The sequence below is a fragment of the Sceloporus occidentalis genome, unplaced genomic scaffold, assembly GCF_023333645.1.
Source record: "Sceloporus occidentalis isolate IW3139 unplaced genomic scaffold, rSceOcc1.0.p SCAF_7, whole genome shotgun sequence".
In the NCBI taxonomy this organism is placed as follows: Eukaryota; Metazoa; Chordata; class Lepidosauria; order Squamata; family Phrynosomatidae; genus Sceloporus; species Sceloporus occidentalis.
The window spans coordinates 78947508-78966557 of record NW_028316987.1 but is presented as its reverse complement, the minus strand read 5'-3'; the positions used below and the strand labels follow the sequence as shown (position 1 = coordinate 78966557).

Genomic DNA, 19050 nt, shown 5'->3' with positions numbered 1-19050 from the left:
GTTCCAGATGGTGTTTTCCATTTTGAGTAGTGCAGATTCTGGCATCTGAGGTCATTCTGAATCAAAGCGAATGGAATGGCAATTGCAAGTATTAAGTCAGAAATTGAAGTAATCCATTGTTAAGATTTGAGCTGAGTGTTGTGGGGAGCCAGATTAATTGAGACTTAAGGTTTCTAGGCTGTCGCAACCAGATATAGCCATGGATTTCAGAGCCACTGAAGCAGTAACAGTGACACTGTCTAATGGAAAAAGTAAAAGCCATATTGGCCAAAAGAAAGTGCTAAAATCTGTGTTTCTGTATTTGTACCATTTCCAGAGTGACTGGCATTTGATTTCTCTGTAACTCTTTGCTGGAAATCATGTTAAAGAAATAAGAGTGGGGCATGTAGGAGAAGAAAAAAAATGACCTTAAGTCCTGTAATTTGCATCTGGTTATGGTCTTACAGAACATATGAGGAAGGTACACACATTCAAATTAGGCTGCACTGGGAACTGAGATGGGTTTTGGTATCTTGAACCCCACTTTCTGCTGGGAAAAAGGAAAATAGTAACTGCCCTATAGTTTTTTTGTGGGTTTTTTGGGCTATGTTCTATAAGAGTTTATTCCTGCCCTATTTTTCCAAATATAAAACCCATCTGTTGCCAAAAACCCCTCCATCCTTAGCTGAATGCAAGTTCCTTGGTAGTGAAAAGTCGAGAAACCGGTTGTTTCTTGTATTTACAAGTCTGAAATACTTCTAGGTTGTGCACTAGGTAAAGGTACTCATTTTGGCTTGTATTGATTATTTTCCTATGAGAGGGGGAATAAAATTCCAGCTTTATTCTCCAAGTTGATTTTCATGAGTGTTATGCAGCACATATGCAGATCAAGGCATGACAACCTTGCTTCCAGTCACATCTAATGCCACCTAATTCATAGCCCTCTGGAATTATCTCTAAGATCCTCGGCAAGGTTTTTTGGGTTTGTTTTTTATTTTATTTTAAGCGTTGCTTTACCCTGTCCTAGCTTGCTTTACAAAGGTCAGTATTAATATAATCCCTGCCCATAGGCCTAGAATCTAAAACGACAGAAGAAAATGGATTGGAATACGATGGGGGGGGGGGGATGAAATTCAGGCATTCGTTCCTACAGTGACCAGCTAGAATAGTCAGCAGGAAGGTAGTTACAGGTTACTTGTGTTTTAGCAGAGCCGAGTAACCTTGCATTCCCTCTTTTCCTCTGGTATTACCTGATGGAACGAATTGCCACTGCTAGGAAGAGGATGATGGAATGGCTTTTCAGCAGCCTTTATGGCTAGTGAAAGTGCCTGACTCCAGGAGGCATCAGGCATGTTTTATTGATTATACACTCTTCTGGCTTCAAGCAGGTCTTTGTAACCATAGAAACAGAATTTTCTTTAATTCTGGCTTGCATCTGTGGGAAAAGCAGGCAGCCTGGCTAAATTATTGAAGAAACTAAAAGGCTCATCTTTCATGTCTGCCTCTTACCTAACTGGAATGATAAATAATGCATGTAAACAAAACATTTGAGTCTTGCAAACTGCTAAATTTCCTATCAAAGATTTTGAAAGACCCTCACTTCTGCTGGATCTTCAGAAGACTACATCTATCCATAAAAAGTAAAGGAGGGGACGTGGTGGGCTTTCCACTCTGCTGGAGCAAGGCTTTTGTGCTTTTAACATCTGCCGACAAACAGAAATCCAGGGACTAGAAGTTATTCCAGCTAATGCTGGGAAGGATGAAATTTCAGTTACACAATCCCAGTTTGAAGGACACAAATAGAACAGGCCTTAAATATAAGTAGCTTTCCAAATCTTTATGCTAAAAAGGAGTTATTTCAAATGCTTCAAACTGTGTCCACTGTGGGCTAGTTGCTGTTTCAACCTGCCACCCTTTGGAATGTACCCTACAGTCACCGCAGTCTCGAAAGCCACTGTCTTGCAGTAATACCATGGATGGCTTTATACAGGGCCCTCCATGTGCCTCTGTCTCCAAACTTGCTTAATACAGTTGAGATCAAATACAGCTTTAGCTCAAGGATGGGCAGATTCCTTCCTGTCTCCCAATGTTCTTAAAAGTACAGCTCCCATGATCCCTCATGATTATCTACAGTGATTAGGATTGATGAGACTTGTAGTCCAGCACCATTTGGAGGGTCACAAGTTACCTACTCTTGTGGCAATTCTGTTGATGAACAGAATGCCTCCTTTCAACTCCTGGTGAATACCAACAAAGGTTGTAATCTCTCCTCCCCCCCCCCCCCCAATTTACCTTTACCTTCTATTTCTTTTTAACTCTTCTCCAATTTTTGATTGTAAGCCCCTTTACCCAGGATTCTGTCATCTCATACTTCATAAGGCATCCAAGCACATGATACAACTGGACTCAAACCAAAAAGGTGTTCAGCTGTTGACATGCTCAGAGGTGAGAGAAAAGTCCAAAGCTGCACTACAAATGTTACAGGAAAATTGTGAGATGTATGAATTGAGGGAAGCTAGACATAGTAAAACAAGAAATGGAATGTATAAACACTGTTATACTTGGGGTGAGTAAGCTAAAATGGATAGGAATGAAACATAATTACAGTATTTTACAGGAGCTTCATTCTCTGTGTAAAAACCAGACCAGAAACAGATTGTGGCACAGACCATTTATTTTTGAATTCATGGTCTGTGCCACAATCTGTTTCTGGTCTAAAGAAGAACATTAAACTAACCATCATGCCAAACTTCAATCTGAAGAACATTCCTGTAGATGTAAAAAAACTTAAATAACGTGCACTATTTAGCCTAATTGATAGAAACAGATGTACTCTGGACTGAAGCCAGGGACATTGCAGCATGACACTATCTGCAATAAGAAAGAAAGGGGAAGCATCAGTAGATGACAGAAACTCTTCAAGCAGTTAAGTACAGACGAGAAGCAAATGTAAAATGTAAACATTCAGTGACTTGTGCACATGGACAAAGAGAACTACCATAATAATCAATACAGAAAAATAGATGACCACAAAAATGGCAGAACAATAGACCTCTTTCACAAGATCTGAGAAATCAAAGGGAAATTCAAACTAAGCAGCCGGCAGAAGAACACATTACATGACCGACTCAAATGTTTTGCTTCTATCAAATAAAAAACTGATGGAAACAATACACTGAAGAACTATATAAAAGGGAAGGATGACAGATTGATTCAAGGAAGAATAATTTGAAGTTGAACCCACAATTTTAGGAAGTGAAGTTGAAGATGTGCTCAGGGCACTTGAGAAAAATAAATCAGTCTTCCCATTGCAAGAATAAGTCAGAAATATATTTTGAAAAACGAACTAGCTTATATTTATGTCCTTATGTCTGTTAGAAAAGACAGTATAATGTCTTAGGTTATGAATTTATTCATGATGGGTTCAGTTTAAACATTTTTGTGTAACTCATGACCTGAAAAGACTTCCAAAGTAGCATATATACAAGCAGTAAAACAAGATGGTCCTTGGGCATATACTTAAAAGCTAGAAGCCATAACATGAGGAGGAAAGGAGAAGGGGAGGATGAAGAAAACCCAACTTAAACATCAGTTCTTAGAAATTTTATTCACGCAGAGGTGTTCCCTCTTCCTTTTTGCAGCTGGGAAGCTTTTACTGAGTGGACCTTTGTTTGAGGTGGGGGCGGCAACTGCCCATCCAGATCTTTTTCAGCTTAAAACTGACATCAAGCCTAAACAGTACAGTCTTATGTTGAGGGCTGATGGGAGTCTTAGGCCCAATACACCTGGAGGCCACAATTGGCTTACACCTGGTGGAGAATGTAAATAGTACATAAAACACTAATATATTTTTACATGACCCTCTATGTAAGCACATTATGTAAGCACATCATTGTTGTGTAAGCACATCGTTGTTGATTCATGTTAGAATGATTATACATTGGTATTTGCTAAATCCTGTACAAACAGAATGTTTGTTTTTTTTACTTGATCTTCTATAGTTGGCCTTCCACATTCGCGGCTTAGACTTTCACATGTTCTCTCTAGGAATCTATAGGTCCTCCAGTGCAACACTACCGGAAGGCGACCATAGAGATGAGCTGGAGAAGCTAGAGGTTCATAAAGAAAAAACTCCTCTAGGCATTTGTAGGTCCTCCAGCATGATTCTATGATCAACCTCTGATGAATGTTGACCTTTGAGTTGTGCTGGAGGACCTGGAAATTGCTGTAGAAGTGTTCTCTCGAGTAAAAAGAATAGCGTTTCTTTATTTGCGTTTTTTTCCACATTCACAGGGTCCTTCACCCGTAACCCCAGCAAATGTGAAGGGACCACTGTAATGTGTTGTTTTGCTTTGTGTGAAGGAGTTCAGCCCATGTATTCAAGGTCATCTATAATTTGTAAAAACAATGGCTCTTCTACATTTCAGTTTCTTGCTAGTTTCAGATCTTCTGTATCAGCAGGGTGTGTATGTGTGTGGGGGGGAGTAAAAAGCAAAGGGCTGTGTCCAGCATAGCAGCTGAAGGCCAGTCCTGTTGGCCTTCTCTGTCTGCCCCGACGGCATCACCAGTTGAGGGGAATGAGCACAATGGAGTGTAGTGAAACAGTCACTCAAGCGTGTTAATCTTTGCGTCAGGTCGCTGAATGGAAACAAGGCAAGCATTGTTCCAATAGGGGACAAGAAGAGCTTGGAGAGAAATGCAGGGAATAATGATCAAAACCAAAGCATGCCTACTTGGGAGAAGAGGTGGAAGAGAAAATACAACATGCATTTCACCCCCCCCCCCCCTTTAAACAATCACCTTAAGGCTTGTAAACAGAACCTCTGCTTTTATCACCAGATGGCGTAAGGAATTTATGGTTTCTACAGAGTCTTAGAGCATCGGTTCAGTAATGACTTTTGGGATTGCCGCAGGGAATTAGATATGCACAGACTCACCATTAAGGGGTTAGCAACTTCATGGCTGGTTGTTTTATTAATTCATCCCAACCAGCATGGGCAATGTTCAGTGGTGTCTATTGGAACATACCCTCATTTGCAATATTGATTGTGAACTTGAATGCCATATATCACAAATTGATATGGTTCTTTATTTTTCTTTTATGTGCCCATATACAAACACTAATAGAGGTAGTTGTTCAGCATCAGCTTTCACTGTTACTGCTTTTGAGAAGGGACCTTGACCCACCACTATTATTTCAACTGCATTGCAGACTGCTTTTAAATCTTGCAGTGATGTGTTGGAACTTGACAGACTGCATTCAGTGAGACTCATATCCCAAGTAAGTATAAAGGATTGTGACATAAATTAATTTATTTCCTAAAGTAAAATAATAGGAAATGTATGTATCATCTGTATTTCCATGGTATGTTTTTAAGGTGAGGGTGGAGAAAAGAGGTTGTGACTGGGGTGTTGTGAAAGGATGGGACTCATTTCTACAAAGTGCAGTGAAGACCAAAGTTGAGTGTATGCTCTGAAAACACCAATCTTATGACAAACGCAAAAAATTACATGTGAAACAGGTCGAAGTGTAAGTAGGGATGGAGAAAGATGAGAAAGGCTTTACTATCATTTCATCTTGCTTGTGTTTCACCCTGGTTACCATAGAGCATGAGGTCTAGGATGCATTGTCTCAGAGGCTTCAGAAATGCTTCTGTTCTTCTGAAAGCACCGCTGTGCAAAACTGAAAGCAAAGCAAAGCAATGAAGCAGTAGGCCTTACCCAAGTTTCTTTACTTCATAGCCTATGTTTTATCATTATTAAGCATAACTGTAGACTGCTCCTAGGCGACTGAATTTTCATACCATTTAATAGAGCAGATATTTTAAAGACCAAGACCTAATGTTGTTTTGTGCCACTCTTTAGACCAAATATTAAAAAAAACTTTGAACATGGAACATTAAAGCCTCAATGGCAAACACAGCAGAATTGATCTAGACAAATTGGTACTTAATTTTCATAGATATCAATGTAAAAAGTTAGTTGCAATGTGGTGCCCATTGAAATCAACAGGACTTAAATATAGCTAATTTAATGTTTTGGCTCTCTGTCTAGTGCCAGGTTGTTAGCTCTTGGCTTGAATGCAAGTATTATAGACTAAAAGGTCTCTTCCAACTCTATGATTCTATAAAATGTGGTATAGGCCTAAATTCTATTGTTGCTGTTCACAGAGGAAAAACCCACTGACTCAGTAGGATTTAACTATATGTTGATTTAGCATTCAACACTTGATTCAGTGGGTCCACTCTAGTTGGGATTAACCATCAGAATCCTAGTTTCAGTGTTACTGTGAAAAAGCAATTAAATACACTAATTTCTAGTAGAGCATTTGTTAGAAAGACCAGCGAACAAGAAATTGGAAGAAGAGTGCAATTCTAAGGAGTTTATCACACAGGAGGAATTTCTCTTAATTTTGAATGAAAAGAAAGTGGGGCCAAAATGTATTCACGTAAAGTCGCTAGTTTAGTGAAATTACGTGAATGCTCATTGCATTTGAGCTGACTTCCCATTGCCCAAAAATAGCATGCCATTGCCCGAATTTGCATGTGGCAGTCTATCACGCAATAACATTAAACCCCATGATTGCATTCAGATTGCCATTGGATTATACTTCCAATTTCCCTTGTCTGATAAACTCCTAAGATTTTATATTGTGCTTAAATGGGATTTTTAAAAAAGAAAAAATACAATTGTAAACCAGAAGGGGGAGTAGAGGCTAAATGACTGAAGTTAGGCAAGGACTGTTAAGTCCTGAGTTATGCTGTGTCCCAGGGACTAGGGCTAAAAACTCTTGCATTTTATTGCAGCTCTGAATGAGCAAGCACATGGGACCCCAATTTTAATTATCCTCCTGTTCATACTTTCTGATGTTGAAATAAAATGCTTTCTTTTAATGATTGTACAGTTATATCTTGTACTACCAGGATTAATATGAAGCCCATGGGTATGCAAAATGAGAAAAAAAATTATCTTTAAATACGAAAGTGGCATGTTCACTAACTGGCATAGTTCTTCCAGTCTAGGGTTGCCATAATTTGCTACCACCAAACCGGGACAAACATAGAAAAAATGTAGGACAAAATTTAGGACAAAGCCACCTCTGAAGCCTCACCGAGGCCGGAGGAGGCCGTGGCCGGAGCCCTGACCACGGCACCACCTCCAATGGGGGCAGGGCAGGCAGACCGGCAGAACCCGCCCCCTGCCCAGGCTCCTGCGCAGCGTGCTTGCCCTCTCCATTATAAAAGGAGAGGGAGCCTGGAGCCCTGTGCAGCTGAGCCCCTGGTCAGCTGAGCCCCTGGTCAGCCGCGCCCGCGTGCAGACACCCAGGAAATTAGGGCAAGCCAGGACGGGACTGTGCAAAGCCCTAAAAACCTGGGATAGTCCTGGTTGTTGCTGGGATATGGCAAGCCTATTCCAGTCTGAGTGTGAAAGTCTGAATAGGTGTCTGGACAAGAAACCTGTGTACCAAGGGGAAAATGTCACTAGAATGGACATGACCCTTTAGATGTTGGTCCCAGCAACCTTAACAAAGCCAGCAATAAAAGGCATCTGAGGAAGTAGACTGAAGTCTACAAAAGCTCATGCTACCCAATTTCTTTCTTTTGGTTAGCCTCAAAGGTGCTACAAGATCTCTCTACATTCTGATTCTACAGTCTAACATGGCTATACCTTTGAAAACGAGCAGAATGCAGGATGTGGCAGAAATAAATAATATTACTTGCACATACTTAAAATTGCTTTTTTTCTCCAGCAAACAATGTCTAGGTTATCAAGGACTCTTAGCCACCTCTCAGGATGGTCCCAAGCAATCCCCCTATTCCATAAAAATTAAATGAAGACTAAAGAACACAAAGTCTATTTTCTCAGAAATTCATTCTGTTGTTGAACATTCTGCCTTCATATAGTCTTATCCATACTCCAAAGTTTCAGATAATGTGATAAGGCAAAAAAAGCTGGTTGATCCCAGCCATTTCAGAGCTGTACAGAAGATGGGCCAGAACTTGAAGTTACACAGGAGATGAAAATGCAACAAAAGGCATCACTCCAAAACTGAGTGGGAGAGTTCATTTTGGGTTAAGATGAGCTAGTGCTTTTTCATTGCCCCAGGAGAGCGTGTGCTTTTTCGTTTAGACAGTGATGCAGCAGCCCTCAGCTGACAGATGTGGGGTGTTAGTACCAGGTAGCAAATGGTCTATTTTAAAATTATTATGGCTGAAATCTTACATCACAGTCTACGTATTGTAACTTTGCAAATCTGTAGCTGCATTGCAGAAATGCGATGTTCAGGATCCTGCTAGATTAAGTTGCTGAATATACCTACGGTGTCTGAGATGGGTAGTAACTGATGCGGATTTTGTTTTTAGTGTAGTAGTGTTTTATTTTAGTATTTTATGGGGTTGTGTTTTATCATTTGTTTTTTATTAAATAAGCCTGGCTTTCGGCCCTATAAAAATGTTATCACAGTTAGTGAGTTGTGACGATGTACATCCAGGCACTGGCAAAAGTGCTGCTCCAATATGCTTCAGGCACTTCTGATGGACAATGAATTCTTCTCTTGTGGTCCCATATTTCCTAGCTGATGTCCTGGTGCTCATAATGGAATGCCATGGCACATCAGTCACTCCATTGGCTACCATGCACCATAGATGCCTGTATATTGCAATGGCACAACAGCCCCTAGGTGAAGACAGACATTGCAAAGCTATTCAGTTTTTCACTCACTGAAGGACACGGGTCTCATACTGAATGCCAGCCAACATTTTACCACCATAGAGCTGAGATGCATTGAAAAACTGCTGTTTAAATTTTCTGTATCTGGCACCAAAATGTCCATAGCAGAACATGTTCGTGGCAGCACTTTTAAGTCTCAAATTAGGATATTTTCAAGGTAGCATCTCTGGACTCGCTGTAAATAACTGATGTGGTTCCCAGACCAGGAAGAGCAACTGTATAGTCCAGCATTCTTTTCATGATAAAGTGCTGTGTGTATCCCAAGGCAGGCAGCTTGATGAATCTTTCTATGTAATGTCTCCCTGCTTGTGAAAGAACTGCTCAGTAGCATTAACAGGCACAAGGACAAAAGGGAAGTAATTTTACTTGCACAAGAAATGCAATGAACTCCTGATGCAATAATTTTTCACAAGTTGGCTGAGTCAAAGAGGAGCATGTGCTTTTGGAATCAGGAAAAAATAGCATGGCTGTGATTCATAAGAATGATCTCCTGATCTGCAAGGCAATACAGACCCAAAACAGGTTAGACTGGAGGACTGACTGGGTTTTGGATCTGGTCACTGTCACAAATATGATCATTTTCAGAGTGAAGCTGTCTGGGTTGTACTTTAAAAGCAGGGCTAGCCAAATGGGATTTTTGATTGGTCACTGGAATTTGCAGGAGCAAGGAGTAATCTGTTACCAGTGAATTTGTTATCTGTAATTTGTTAATTTAAAAAAAACCCAAACAATTGGTATAATTGTTACAACAATATTTTAAAAAACAAGTATTTCCCCCCTGTTGTTTCAATATGTGATGGAATTGGACTGCTTTCAGCTATTTTTGAATAATCTTAAAGGATTTTGAACCAGCACATTACTGCTTCAGAGACTAGGACTACAGGAAAAGAGATTCAATGGGCCAGTACAGACAGGCCAAAATCAAGCTGCTTCAGGTCACCTTGGAGGTGTGCTGTTTAAATGACACATGCATCGTAAGAGGCCAAAAGCTGTGCCAAAGTTGGACTCCAGTCCTTAGGACTGGAGCATGGCTTTGGTGTGGCTTCCAGACTCTTGGGATGTATGTGTCGTTTAAACAGCATACCTCCAAAGTGATCCAAAGCAGCTTTATTTTGGCCTGTCTGTATGGGGCCAACATTAGGAAAAACCTCCTGAGAGTAAGAGCTATTAGACAGTAGAATATGCTACATTGGAGTGTGATGGAGTCTCCTTCTTTGCAGGTTTTTAAACAGAGGCAGGATGGCCTTCTGTCGGAGGTGCATTGATTGTGTATTCCTGCATGGCAAGGGGTTGGACCCAATGGCCCTTGTGATATCTTCCAATTCTATTCTATTTTGCTCTAACAATTTAGGATAGCATTTAATATAGCCTCCCAATGCATCCAACAACCTGTCCATTCATTCAAGAGGAAACTAGGTGGTTTACTGAAACATGGAGTTACCTGATAGCTATATTATGTAGAATCTGGCTGATGTAGAATTTTGCAGTGAGTTTTTTTAGGTGATTAATAACAGATTTGTGTTGTTGCTGTGTGCCTTCAAGTAATTTTCAACTTATGGTGACTCCAAGGCAATCCTATCATTGGATTTTCTTGGCAAGTTTCTTTAGAGGGAGTTTGCCATCACCATCCTCTGAGGCTGAGAGTGTGTGACTTGCCCAAGGTCACCCAGTGGGTTTATATGACCAAGTCGAGATTCGAACTCTGGTCTTCAGAGTCAGCCCAATGCTCAAAACACTACACCACTCTGGCTCTGATTAACAGATTAAAAGAACTATTTAAAGTAGCATATGCAAACCAGCATGGTGTAGTGGTTTGAGAGTTGAAATATGACCCTGGAGACCAAGGTCTGAATCCTTGCTCTGAAAACCCAGCCTTGGGCAAGTCACACTCTCTCAGCCTCAGAGGAAGGCAAAAGCAAACCCCTCTGAATAAATCTTGCCAAGAAAACCCTGTGATAGGTTCTCCTTTGGGTCACCATAAGTCAGAAATGACCTGAAGGCCTACAACAGCAACAACTATAGCAGCGCATTATTTGTCTATTGCTACATATGAGTGTTATTTGGTAACAGTTGTAATTCTGTCATGTTAGAAACAATTACCAAGTGACATTAATAAAAAAAAATACTGTGTTAAAAACCTCACATATGTTGAACCAGCTGGAAATATCTGCAAGCAAGAATCGACCTTGAGAGCAATGCTAGTTTGGCATACAGCAAATGCCAGTCAATAATTCCACTGTCAGTCTAATTTTCAAAGGATTATGACTTGTCTGCATTGAAAAGCTTGTGATGTATAAGGAAGTTGAATCTGGTCCTGAAGTGCTGCGTGTTCTGTATGATATTCCCAACTCTGGAGATAACAAGAGCCTTCAGGAGATAACTGACTGTCCTTCTTCTTATATCTGAGTGAAGGCTACTGATCCTGATCATGATCCTGCACAGACCATTCAGTGATAAAATTACCAGCTTGGTAGATGAAGGGAATGCTGTGGATATAGTATATCTTGACTTCAGTAAGGCCTTTGACAGGGTTCCCCATGACATTCTCACAAACAAGCTTGTAAAATGTGGGCTGGACAAGGCAACTGTTAAGTGGATTTGTAATTGGTTGACCGGCCGAACCCAAAGGGTGCTCAACAATGGCACCTTTTCATCCTGGAGAGAAGTAACCAGTGGGGTCCCACAGGGCTCTGTCCTGGGCCCAGTCCTGTTCAACATCTTTATCAATGACTTGGAGGAAAAAATTGGGGGAATACTTATCAAATTTGCAGATGACACCAAATTAGGAGGAATAGCTAATACTCCAGAGGACAGGATCAAAATTCAAAATGACCTGAATAGACTAGAAAGCTGGGCCAGACCTAACAGAATGAACTTCAACAGGGAGAAATGTAAGGTACTGCACTTAGGGCGAAAAAATGAAATGCACAGATATAGGATGGGGGACATCTGGCTTAAGGAGACAACATGTGAAAGGGATCTAGGAGTCCAAGTAGACCACAAGCTGAACATGAGTCAACAGTGCGATGTGGCAGCTAACAAGGCCAATGCGATTTTAGGCTGCATCAACAGAAGTATCGTATCTAGATCCAGGGAAGTAATAGTGCCACTATATTCTGCTCTGGTCAGGCCCCACCTGGAATATTGTGTCCAGTTCTGGGCGCCACAATTCAAAAAGGACATTGAGAAACGAGCGTGTCCAAAGGAGGGCGACTAAAATGGTGAAAGGTCTGGAAACCTTGCCCTATGAGGAACGACTCAGGGAGCTGGGGATGTTTAGTCTGGAGAAGAGAAGGTTAAGAGGTGATATGATAGCCCTATTTAAATACTTGAAGGGATGTCATATTGAGGAGGGAGCAAGCTTGTTTTCTGCTGCTCCAGAGACTAGGACCCGGAGCAATGGATGCAAGCTGCAGGAAAAGAGATTCCACCTCAACATTAGGAGGAACTTCTTGACAGTAAGGGCTGTTCGACAGTGGAACACACTTCCTCGGAGGTCTTCAAACGGAGGCTGGATGGCCATCTCTTGGCGATGCTTTGATCTGGATTTCCTGCATGGCAGGGGGTTGGACTGGATGGCCCTTGCGGTCTCTTCCAATTCTATGATTCTATGGGGGAGCTGCTCAGAGAACTGGATTCCCACTCTCTCAACAATGGAAACAAGATCTCTTTGTTGATCCCCTCCCCTGAAATTATAAAAATTACAGGGAGTGGGTTGTTGTGTGAAAAGTGAGCTCATTTCTGTTCTGGTACTCATTCCTAGGCTCATAATTCTTTAATTCAAAGTGTGCATGTTTTGTATCAGGTTCTGGCTGGTGGCTCTTGCAGTTCTCCTGACACAGAAAGTAAATACTATCAAATACTATGAAGTCTACCTGTTCCTTCAGGTATGATGGAGGACACTCTCCATTGCCAGTGATAAAATAAAGTTGAGCTGCTACTTGGGCCACTTTTGTATATAGAATGGAACAGAAGGGAGGTACCTTGTCCTTCATGTCAAGTGCCCAAAATTTCATGGGCTGGCATTGCTGAAAAGATGCAGTTCACCTGGAGAACATTTTGGACAGTGTTGATAGAAAGCCATAAGCGTGTATCTTCCTGCTGTTTTGGAGGGGCAGAATGAATAGGATTTATAGCAATGTTCTCCAGACATGGTCATGCTGACTAGAGGACTCTGGCGATTGTAGAAAAGAACTTTTCCAGGTTTTGTAAGGAGTAAGCCTGCCTGACATCATCATGGTAACTTCCTCAATGCAGGAAGAGGTAGGGAGTGACTGTTTTGTGACCGTTTCTGCATGGAGAAAATGATGCTGCATTTCTCTCTCTATTTTTTTTCTCCATGTAGGTAGACATGTTCAAAGAACAGCTGCTTTGTTTCCCTCCCACTGGTCTCCTGGTGTGCAGCCAGCTCTGGGTTTTTTCTTTCTTTGCCTACTCTGCATGGAGAACATGAAATGAGGAGTGAAATGAAATAAACCAGCTCCTCAAAGTCATTGCAAAGGCTGGACTATTATTGATGCAATTGGAGCAAATGTTGCAGGGAACCCATGGTGCCGCTGGCACTACAGACATACAGCCACATGAGTTCTTGTACAGTGATGCACCTGCAAAGAGGTGGACTGTAGATCTCTCCACTCTCTAACAGTTGTTTGTTTTTAGCATTCATTCATTTCTCAGCTGTGGAGAGAGTGAAGATGTGGGTGGTGAGGTGAGGTTACTGCCTCTAAGACACTGGCTTTGGTCACACCATCCAGAGCCATCTCCTCCCATTGGCCTTGTACCCAGAGAATGGCTCTGCTTGACCTAACAGCTCTGCTAAACTTAATCTGGCATAATATGATGGGAACATGCCATCAGCAGAGCTCATATACAAGCCCAAAAGGAACCAAGAAAGAGGCACAAAGAATATGGATTTGAAATTATGAATTTACAGAAGGAACAGACAGATTGCTGAAATCATCACCCACAGAATGTTTTAGCAGCCGTAACGGGATTTTAATTCAGCCAAGAGTCATACAAATGCTAGCATTCCCTGATCATTCTTGCTTATAGGGCAGCTTTGATCCTCAAAACACAAGGAAGCTCCAGGAAACCAGATGTGTCAACAGAGTGAGAAACACATTAAATCCCTTTTTAATATGCTTCTGATTAATGTGCAAACATATTATTTATTCCTTCTGATGTAGTGCATGCTTGCTTCCTAGTAGATTTTGTAATAAACTCCAGCAACAGTCATACTTTAGCTCCCTTGTGTTTTGGAGTTGCATATGTCAGAGTCTTTTGCCTCTGACCAAAATTGCTCAAGTACTTATCTCACTGCCATGTTTTCTGTCCTTAAGATCACAAGAAAGTTATCTCATTTATGCATGTGGCCAGAGCCCTGGATAATTCCCCCCCCCCCCTAAATTAACTGTCAGAGAAATCTTTCTAATCAGCCATTTCCAAGGCTATTCATTGCTAGTGTGTGTATATAGAAATTCCTCAAAGGCATGTACAAGATATGAGCCTCATTATTTCTTCCACCACCATCATTCTCATGGGTTTGGTGAAACCTTCTGGCATTCCTTTCCAGAATGTAAAACTGGAATAAAATTCTTTTTATTAACTCAGAATATCACTGAAGAAATTGAACTCTGTCAATTGTTTGTATCTGATTGTGTGCAGTTTAGGTGGTCTGCTTTCCCAGACAGCTTTTATCATGGTGGACTTTGAAATTTGAGCTCATTTGAGCACTGCACTCCAAAATGAGCACAGATGTTATTACAAGAATCAGGATTCAGTTGGATACATCTCTTCACAGAACTGCTTCTGTCACTGGTTTAGAGAGGACTGATCTTCTTCCTCACTGAATTTGTTATTTTCTTTTAAACTTCAAACTATAATAAAACAGTTTCTTACACCATTTGCTCCTGTGTGACATTTTGTTCAGTGAACTGTGTATATCATAGCATTTTTTACTGTACTGTCACACTGAAAAGAATGCCATTTAATGTTTCCAAGACTTTCTGTCTCTCGTCACTAAAGATGATTTTGGATTGACAGAAACTGCAACCTGCATTTACGCTGAGCTACATAGATCACAAAACCTGCCTCTTAAAGCCTCGGCATTATTCACCTCTGTGTATGTGACAAAGCCTATCTCCCATACCTGATACTTGTGGCTCCCGTGTTAGCAAATTCCCATGTGTTGTTCACTTCTGTCATCAAAGAGCCTTAGAATTAATTCTAAGCTAACATTCAGAGGTAGCTTAGGGACTCACTTCTATATATAGCTCCTGTGCCTGAAAGAGTTATAGATAGCATGATGAGTAGAACAAGGGATTGTCCTACAAACAGTAAGTAGGACAGGGAGATTGCAGGGTTATATTTTTTGAGGCCAAGACTTATAAGATGGCAAGAAAGGAATAGGTGACTACAGCATTTGGGCGGTACTGCTTTCTGTTCAAATTGAAAAGACTCATAGCAGTATTCTGGATGAGGATGGTGTCAGTCTTAAACCTCTAGTGAAATCTTGTTTTCTCCACAATAATGGGGAACATCTATAAAATAAATGACTGAAAAAAAAGTCTCCTTTCTTTAGTATGCCAGAACAAAATGGGGGAAGGTAATAGTTGTGGGTAACGTTGCATGTACCAAGTGAATCATTTTAAATGGAACTGGCAAGGTCTAGAATTCTCTTGGCACATTACAGTGGTGTAATTGTTCAATGTACAAGTTTTCCACAACTGCACAGTGGTGGAAGCTGGGCAGAAGGAAGAGAAATCAACTCTGTCTCCATCCAATGAGAAAGCTGTCATGTCCTGAATAGCCTATTTCCTTAGTGCTTGACCTGAGTGGGTCCTTCAAGCTTACTGCACTCTGGGAATACTACCTTAGAAAACTACTTGAGAGAAGGGGCTGTTTGCAGATATCAAATGTCTCTTTGGATGGCAACTCTCCCTTCTCTTCCCTCCATCCCTGCCACCTGCTCTGCCCTTTTTATTCTGTCTATCACTTTGTCTACAAGATCTCAGCCAGTATCTCTTACTACCTCCCCCACCCTGGTTAATCTTTTCTGATAAGTAACTGGTTAGCTTGTTTGGGTATTTTTTTAAAGGTTAGAATTTATTTGATGTCCTGGAGAAATGGTGAGACTTCTACCTAGTGCCTCTCTGAGACTGCTCAGTTGTGTGATAACTGTGGAATAGGAGACGATGAAGGCAACTTCCTGTGTTTCCACTTCCAACCTATTGTCACATAAAGGTCAGAAGCACCTATTGGCCAGCATCGACATTCCCATTGATAAGCATCCTCCTTTTCCATGACATGTCCTACATTTCAACCTTCTGTCTAGTCAGTGGAGTTGTTGTTTGGCATGTCCCCCTGGCATGGAGCGGGGTTCTGGGTGGGGCTTCCAGAGGGCCAAAAACGGCACCACCCACCTCCCTGCCATATGCCGCTCTACTCATGTGTAGAGTGGTGCACAGCAAGGAGGGGGGGGGCAGGCACACTTCCTTCCTGCTATGTGCCATGCCAAAGTGATGGCACTGAGGGGGGCACTCAGCTTCCTTGGTGCCACTGTGTCATTCTCCTCATGGTACTGTTCTCATGAGAAGAAATAGGAAATGGCACCAAGGGGTGGGGGGTGACCAGGTGTCACCTCTCTTCTGGGGTGTCACCTGGAGTGCCCTGACAACCCCCCCCACACACACACATCCCCTAGTGATGCCACTGTTTCCAGGAAGAAATTTCCTCCATTTCAAGCACAACTAAGAAGCATGAATTTATATTTATAGGAGTGTTTTTAGCTTTTATTTGGAAATATCCTACATTTTTTCTTGAATGTCCTTCATTTTATGGTGCCTTGTCCTCCTTCATGATTAAGACATCTGGTCACCCTGGGAAAAGCCCTTAGGACCTAAATCATTTTGGAAGTGTGTACTGAAGTAGCTATTTGCACCCTAAGGATTCAGTAAGAAATACAGAGCTGCCAAAATTGGGGTAGGGGTATGTGACTGCAGCCCTTCAAGATACCAGGAGGGATTGCATCCTCCAGTCTTGTTGTGTGCCTTCAAGTTATTTCCAACTTATGGCAATCCTAATGTGAGCCTGTCATGGGATTTTTTTTTTTATTTTTTTTTGGCAAGAGTTGTTCAGAGGAGGTTTGCCATCGCCTTCCCATGAGGATGAACGAGAGTGTGACTTGCACATGGTCACCCAGTGGGTTTCATGGTCCAGAATGGATTTGAACCCTGGTCTCCAGAGTTGCAGTACAACACTCAAACCACTGTGCCATGCTGGCTCTCAGTCTTCTCTAAATCCTGCCTTAAATCTTTCATCAACACAGAATATATTTTTCATGAATAAATGTATATCTGTCGTCTTTCTTCCTACCTTCTTAATTTCTCTCGAGTGCATCCACTCCCTTATGACCTTGTGGCCGCCTTGCAGGAGCCTAAGGAAAAGTACATTTTAAGCTTACTGGGAGGCTCCCAGACGATTACATTTCATCAAAACCTCTAATTTGGCTGCACCCTTACTCTGCAGTTGACATTGCCTATTGGTTAATGCCACCACAAGAATCCAGTTATGAGTACCACAAGGGTGTGTGTCCTATTTTGTTCCAAAACAGTAAAGAACTAGGCTCTCCTAATATAATGTAATTCAACTAGGCCCACCTACTTTCCCCCCAACATATCAAAATAGAACCACTGGAAGTGGAGGGGTGTGTGTGTAGATTCCTATGACATAGAGAGTACAATTTTTCTTAATAAATATCATTTTCTCCTCTCAGCTTCTCATGGGGATTAAAAATTAATTGTGAGGTTCCAAGAACTTTCACACATAAGTGCCAGATTATGAGAGCAGATGTTCAGGGAAAAATACTCTGGGAAAATAGGCTGTTGAAAGAGCTATTTGTCCTCTTGCTTTGCTTTGGAGACTGTGAACCTGAACTTAGAGAGTGTTGAGAGAAAAGACAGGCTCTATAAACTTCATTCTGGGTAAAAATCTAAATTTGGTGGGAAGCGCTACCGATTTTGAAAGAAAGTGGACACATTCCCCTGTAACTGTATCTGTAGGACTAGGGCTTTTTAAAATATCACTGATGTCTTCAATTCACCATTTTAATGCACTGTCAGCAGTGCTGTTGAATCAAATGTCCAGATGCCTAAAACTTAAGAATGCTTCCCCAGACGAGTGTTTTCAGCTGCATTCCCCTTGTGCCAGTTTATCTGGCACAGTGCTTTAATATCCATGTTCTGCAGTGAAGGCCTTTTCTTCAATACTGGATTATACCCTGAAAAACCAAACCTGGGTCAGAGCATGTGCAATTTTTTTTTAAAAAAAAAAAAATCCATTAAAGTATTTGGAAAATATTCTCTGATTTTAAGGGATTTTTTTTTGCAAATGAATTTTTAGTGGTGTGAAATGAAGAAAATTCTTATGGGAGCTGAAAGTTTTCTTAACAAAAATGTCTTGCTTCATTGGTATACCCTTTCTAGCTAAGGATAGTCTTCTTTACATCCCTAATCAGTGTATATATTCAAAGAGGCAACAAGTTACAACTCCGGTGGCCATATGGCCAGCATGACTGCACTGAACGTTGTTATCTTCCCAACAAAGTGGTACCTATTTATCTACTTGCATTATTATTATTATTATTATTATTATTATTATGCTTTATTTATATAGCACTGTAGATTTGCACAGCGCTGTACATATGAACAATAAAACAGATACGAGTAATCCTGCCCATGGTGTACAATCTAAGAAATAGTAGCATAATACATATAAATAATATATAACAATACAGGAAAGGGTTCAATAAAACAGGCAACAAATTAAAATGCCAAATAGCAAATAATAGTCACGCAATGCCTAGGAATGCTTCTCTGAACAGGAAGGTCTTCAACTCAGTTCTGAAAGTAGTTAAAGAAGCAGTGACCTGTGCGGATCGTGGGGGAAGGAGATTCCAGGAGTTAGGGGCAGCAAGTGAAAAGGGACGAATCCTGGACGGGGCAGAGAAAATCCTGAGCTGAGACAGGAGACCTTGACTACCGGAATGGAGGGCATGAGTGGGAAGGTGAGGAGAAAGAAGGTTAGATAAATAAGGAGGGGCCAGCCCATGGAGGGCTTTAAAAGTCAACATGCATGCTTTCTAACTGCTAGGTTGCCAGAAGCTGGGATTAGTGACAGGTGCTCACCCCATTATGCAGCACTCAGGCCTCGAACTGCCAACCTTCTGATCTTCCAATCAGAATTGGCTTCTTAACCACTAAACTACCACATCTCTAGCATACTCAGTTATAGTCAATTACAGTCTTTTGATATTGCTTTAACTGCCATAGCTTTGTCCTATGG

General features: G+C 41.2%; 1 long non-coding RNA gene across 1 annotated transcript; it reads left to right on the top strand.

The window, feature by feature from the left end:
* The first annotated feature begins 1344 nt into the window (after positions 1 to 1344).
* LOC149310008 (uncharacterized) lies at positions 1345 to 14573 on the top strand. Its single transcript, XR_016281966.1, has 3 exons — positions 1345 to 2424; positions 5107 to 5260; positions 13055 to 14573. It is a non-coding gene; the product is annotated as an uncharacterized LOC149310008 (long non-coding RNA).
* Positions 14574 to 19050: the final 4477 nt, after the last annotated feature.